Source organism: Tachypleus tridentatus, chromosome 6, assembly GCF_004210375.1.
Source record: "Tachypleus tridentatus isolate NWPU-2018 chromosome 6, ASM421037v1, whole genome shotgun sequence".
Lineage (NCBI taxonomy): Eukaryota > Metazoa > Arthropoda > Merostomata > Xiphosura > Limulidae > Tachypleus > Tachypleus tridentatus.
This window is the reverse complement of record NC_134830.1, coordinates 52,063,789-52,070,586: the sequence shown is the minus strand read 5'-3', so window position 1 is coordinate 52,070,586 and position 6,798 is coordinate 52,063,789.

Genomic DNA, 6,798 nt, shown 5'->3' with positions numbered 1-6,798 from the left:
ACAAAAAGCAAAATCAATTAACAAAAGTAAATATTTCACACGAATTAAAAAAATCACGAAACCATATACTGCTACACACCATATATTCCCGACATCAGCAGAAAAATAACCAACACTTGGCAAAAAACTAGTAACAAAATATGACATTCCAGTTAATACCAAATTTATTCAAAAACCAGGCACAAAACTCAGGTATATACTATGTAAAAATTACACTGACAAACACCATACCAACATTATTTATAAAATACAATGTGACAACTGCCACGACTTCTATATTGGAAAAACAAGTAGAAAAATGGAAACCAGATTCAAAGAACATAAAAAGTCACCTTCACATGTTTTCGAACACTGCAAGTCAAATAAACACAACATAACCATATAAAACACTCAAATGCTAAATAAAGAAACAAACATAAACAAACGCAAAAATAGAGAAGCTTTACTTATACAACAACGTAAACCCAAAATAAACCAATACAAAGGAACACCTTTATACCTATATTAAAAATAATATAAAATTATATATTCAAACATCTAACACCGCCCTCTATATTCCGACACTCAGTAACACAACCCCTTTCAAACATGTGGTCAGCCTCCGGTCAGTTACCTCTTTCTTTCTTTGTGAACCTGACGATGGCCGAAGAAGATCGAAACGTTGTTCGTGTTCGCTCCTCTACGTAAAATATTTTCTCAACCCAAACGAGCAGTTTTTTACATATAAATTTTATTGGAGTTATGAAACATTTGTTACAAATATATTAAGGTGTTGTCAAATAAAAGACAACAGTTTAATTTTTCATCTGTAGAATTCTTGCAAGGAATATTATCACTGGTTCTGCGTTATAAAATCCAAACTACGTGGATAACATAATTTTCAATTTAAATCATTTCAGGTTTCTATAATTACTCTGTACAAAAGGATTAAGAGGTCTGTGCTTTTAATATTTACCTATTTTATAGTTTGTTTTTTGATTTTTTGCAACTACACGAAACAGTAAATTTCAATATATTCTTACGTAGACTAATTGGTCAGGCGAGAGGTCCCTTAGGTTCATGCATGGCCTCCCCTGATGTTGAATCTGACTGGATGGGTGGCAGCAGTCAGCAGCAACTGTTTCCATGAGTCTGACTTTTTGAAATAAATAAAAGGATTAAATGTCATTTTTATAACATGGCTACATCTTAACGGCCCGCATTTTAACTGCTTTGTTACTGACAATAATAAAAACTATAAAGTAACTTGTTAATCAGTAAACTTTTCATAATTTTCAATTCAATAGTTTCATTCTTCAATCATTTGGAGAATAAAACGGATTTTTCATACACAGACATTCCTATGGATTTCTATTCGATTTGACTGTCAAAACGTGCGCTGTGAAACTGTTGCCCTTCCACATTAGAAATATAATGGAAAGCTAGTGGGAGTATCGAGTGCAAGGAACTTTGTAGCCTTACGTAGGATAATTTTATAATGGAACGTATTTTTCAGGGATGTTTTCAAGATGAACATTTGTCAGCAAGAGTATGTCCAGACGTGGCTACATAGAGTGTAACAATGTGGTGAGTCTCCCAGTTCGAGTTGTAATAACGTACTCAACCACTGTTTCTAATCATTAATTTAAATATTTATGTTTTTTATTTTAACATGTCTCTAGAGTAAAGTATAAAGTCCTGCTATAGCTTATAATGCGAATACACTCTGTTTAATTACCCACACAAGATACAAAGTCCACTGTACAGCATTGTTCAAAGATAACTAACGATTTGAAGAAAATAACATATTTTTAAATAACTTTTGAATAATGCAGAAGACAAAGCTTTAGATTTTGATCTAAGAGTTAGAAAAGTAGTTACACTAAGTAGCATTTTTCGACTTCATTCAGGTCGGTCACATTACATAATTTTGTACAATCTCCTATTAATACCTGAAATAAGCTGTCCAGTTAGCCAGTTTTATATATTGTTAATTTGTTTGTTTGAAGATAAGAACAAACTACACAATGGGCTATCTGTGCTCTGCCCACTGCTGGCTATCAAAACCCGGTTCCTAGCGTTGTAAGTTCGCAGACATACCGCTGTGCCACTGGCGGCTATAGTGTTGATTATAATCACGTCTTAGTTGGTTTTTATTACATTTTATCAATTCAAGTAAATAATTAATTTACAAGTAAGAATGGTATTGAAATTTTTAACGCGTTGAAAAGTTAAATTAAATTAAAAGTCTGGTGCTCCCAAGCGAATGCAATATCCCCCATTCATCTTATTGGATAAGAGTCTTAACAAAATACAATAGAGTTCAAGAAAGAATGATATTCAAGACAGGAAAAGGAGCGTAAAGTACAACATATATTCTTCAAAGATATAGATACTTAGCACAGTATTAACTTGAGACTTGTTTGTAAGAAAGATCTAATACAACGTGCTAAGTTGTTACCTTATAATGCATATAACAGTAAGTTTCTGCGTAAATAGACTTATTTACAATGACGAAAATTCTACACGTACTTTTTGTACAAATCAGTTCTCTTCTGTGATACCACATAAGCAGTTTCATCTAATGTTTACATATACAGTTTTGGTCAAAGTGTTCGTATATTTGGTAACAAGTAAAATCATTATTATAAAGACAGAATACAAATACACTTAGCTTTAACTGAGAAATGTGTGTTATATTAAATTTCTACATATGTAATTCGTATAACGAGACAAGTTTTATGGATATCGTGAATAGTTTATTAAAACAGTAAACAGTTTTATCAGACATCTTTAGAAAGATGAGTAATACAGCATTTCACCTATCACAAAAAAAAAACATTACCAAACATTTATAATAACAAAATATAACATAAACTTATTATAAATAGCGTCTGCAATCTAATATCAGTTTATATTAAACGCACGGTACTTGGGTGGCGTGCTCCAATAACCTCCGCAAGGAGATATGGCATACTATTGATTAGTTTATTGATGTAATCAACCGTAATTTCATCTTAATTTGTCAACAGAAGACGCTGTAATTTAGCTACAGTAGCTGGTTTAGGATCGTGGTTAGCAATTGTTTATTTGTTTTTGAATTTCACACGAAGCTACTTGAGGGATATCTGTGCTAGCCGTCCCTAATTTAGTAGTGTAAGACTAGAGAGAAGGCAGCTAGTCATCACCACCCACCGCCAACTCTTGGGCTATTCTTTTACCAACGAATAGTGAGATTGACCGTCACATTATAACGCCCCTCGAGCTGAAAGGGCGAGCATGTTTGGCGCGACAGGGATGCGAACCCGCGACCCTCGGATTACGAGTCGCACGCTTTAACACGCTTGGCCATGCCGGGTTATAGGTTAGCAATTATCCGGCTCAGTTCTTTCCAACAGTTCTGAACGGAATTACAGCCTAGAGACTTTTCTGGCCATAGCAATCTTGAAACGACCTCCTTGTCGAGATATCCTGTACATTATGCACACATTGTAAACAGTGGCCTTGTTACTATGGAGCACAAAATTATTGCCAAACCTTACCATAGCTGCACAAAGATGTACTGCAACATCCCCTGTATGAAATACGGTCTTTTTTTCATCTTTTCTCCAAGCAAAATGAGAAAACGAATCCTGACATCAACTTTAACAATTCAGAAACTTAACTAATATGAAAAGATTATATGTCACCATTGTATAACTGTAACTTGACTTGCTCTCCTGCCCAAGCAACATGGTTATGGCAATGAATTCTGGTTCATATGGATTTACAGATATCTCTTCTTGAAAAAAACAACCTTGTTTGACCAGTCTTTTAGTCAATGTTCTTTTGGGTATCCTGGAATGAATTTATTCATGCCATTCCCTTCGTAAAGCGTTGCAAGACTTCTTTCGACCTTGACCTGTTAACCTAATTAAAATACGATCATCTGGGACAGTCAGTGTCTACGAGCAGACCTTCCTGAAACAAAGTTTTCTGTACTCTGATGATGCTTCAGGATTCTGGACACAGTACACTTGTGGTATCCTATTGTTCTGACAATGTTGTTTGCTTTATACCAGTTTTGGATAGTCGAACAAATGTGGCGTCTTATAACTTCTGGCATGTGACGAGGCTTGACTTTTCACCATATACAGAAAAATTGTTTGAACAAAGTATTACTCTGTTTCAAAGAACGATTATACTAAAAACACATCATTTTATACAAAAGAGACGCGCGGTGTGTTTTGACGAATAAATGATTCATATAACTTTAACAACTCAGAGTAACAACTCATACATGTTTCTCCGTATCATACGCTGTTACTACTTGGGCATTTACTCGAGAACAACTCCATGCATGTAGATAACAATATCAATATAGAACACTACGTAAACATTTCGGTCAAGACTGTGCCATAACCTAGTATGGTTTGAACATCTCAGCTAAACATTACCAGATTTACTTTTAGTTATGCAGCCAGTGATGCATGACTACAGTTCTAGATGAGGATGAATGTATCTATGGCTACCTTATATTACCTTTTGTATATGTTTGTTTTTAGAGACGACGGTAAAGTGAAGAGAATTGCTGGGGCTAAAGCTACTCCAAAGTATGTCTCAGCTTCTCCGTGACCTTTGCTCTCAATGATAGGTGTTTATTTTTAAAGTTGGTTTACTTCACAAATACTACAATACATGTGTTCCTAAAATATTGAGACAACCATCTCAATTGTTTGTTTATTCCACCTCACTGGGATCCATTACTGATACAGGCTTCTCAGCTCCGGCTTTCTACACCATTATCTTTTTCAACGTATATCTTACCAATGCTAAAGCCTCCACCTCCAAGGTAAATGAACGGTGAATGAATGAGTTCAAATATCAGAATGATAGATACAGGTCTCAAAAGACTGTTAGAAGTATCATCACATTCTTCGGATTGAACAGTGGGCTTACTGCATCTCTTTCATTGGCATTACTTCTTGATTCTGGTTAATTTCGTCAATGAAACTCTACTGTTTAGTAATACACAAATTATGGAAACAATCACTGATATTCAAGTTACCACAAAAAACATTATGTAACACAAATTTTGTTCCTGGATAGTATGTGTTATTTCTTAATTGCTTATGTTGTAAAAGTATAGAAAATGTCCATTATTCCCTTTAAACTTTGCTTTTGTGACTTGGATAATGAAATTTAGAAATTAACCTATTTTCTATGTGAAAACGGGCAAATTTGCACATTTTCATTCATATAAGGTCTGAATAAAACAACATATGAATCAAGATTTACATGCATTTATACTAAAGTTATACAAAAGTGAACAAAAATGTTTAGAAGTGAGTAGTTTTTCGAGATTTGCAAATGCAATGTAATCACTTTCACGTATCAGCCCCCAAATATAGTCTCCTGTCATGTTCTCGTTATGCGTTCCGAGGTCACAAAAGCAAAGTTTGAAGAGAAAAATAGGTGTTTTCTATTTACTTTAGACATAAACAATTGTGAAGTAACACTTTCTGCCCAGGAACAAGAAAAAGTAAAAATTTTATTACATAGTGAAATATTTCGTTTGTGAAGTCCCCGGCCTCGTTTTGTATGAACATTTCCATTATCCAGAATTTCTTACTTTACTCTTAATTTCGGGGAATCCATGACTGAGTGATAACACTGGTCTTTAATTTGGACAAAGTGTATATTATAAAAGAGAGAGATGAAACAGTAACAGTCTCGAAGAAAAATAAAGTATAAATCTTTATTTACAGTTTGAATATGTGAGAACGTAACAAATATGAGCTAAGCCTCATTTTGGGACAACAACTTGGAAGTATAAAATCAGCAGTCCGACATTATTGTTTCGACCTAATGGTAAAATTGAATAAATAAATAAAGATAAAGTGTTTAAGCTTACATCATATCGGAAATTGCATCCACTATATTCAGGAACCACAAAAGTAACCAAAGAAATCGAAGGTACAAAATTTCTCGATGTCTTGTTTGTTTGTTTTGAAATTTCGCACAAAGCTACTCGAGGGCTATCTGTGCTAGCCGTCCCTAATTTAGCAGTGTAAGACTAGAGGGAAGGCAGCTAGTCATCACCACCCACCGCCAACTCTTGGGCTACTCTTTTACCAACGAATAGTGGGATTGACCGTCACATTATAACGCCCCCACAGCTGGGAGGGCGAGCATGTTTGGCACGACTCGGGCGCGAACCCGAGACCCTCAGATTACAAAGCGCACGCCTTAACGCGCTAGGCCATGCCAGGCCCTTCTCGATCTCAATTGTGTGAAATTTGTTTTGACTTTCATGTAAAAAAACAATGTTTGATTCATTGACGTAATAAAACATTGTTACATAAGATAAAGACAAAAGTGTTGCAGTACATTATTATATAAGACAAGTGTGTGTGTTTTTCTTATAGCAAAGCCACATCGGGCTATCTGCTCAGCCCACCGAGGGGAATCGAACCCCTGATTATATAAGACAAAGACGGAAGTGTTGCAGTACATTGTTATATAAGATAAAGACACAAGGTAAAAAACAAAAGACGGAATTCTTACTGGAGTAGAGATATTAACAAACAGACAGACGGCCCTCCACGTCAGGTAGATAATGTTTTACTGCAAGTGTAGGTCTCTTATTGTTTAACAGATTTAATCGACAGCAGTGGTGTACCCATCACTACAGAGTTAGGGAGGTCTTTTCCCAAAACGATATGGAACTTTTATTCTACGCAGATAATTCAGGTAACTTAAATGAAAATTAGGGGCCCGGTGCGGCCAGATGGGTATGACGCTAGACTTGTAATCTGAGGGTTACGTGTTCGAATCACC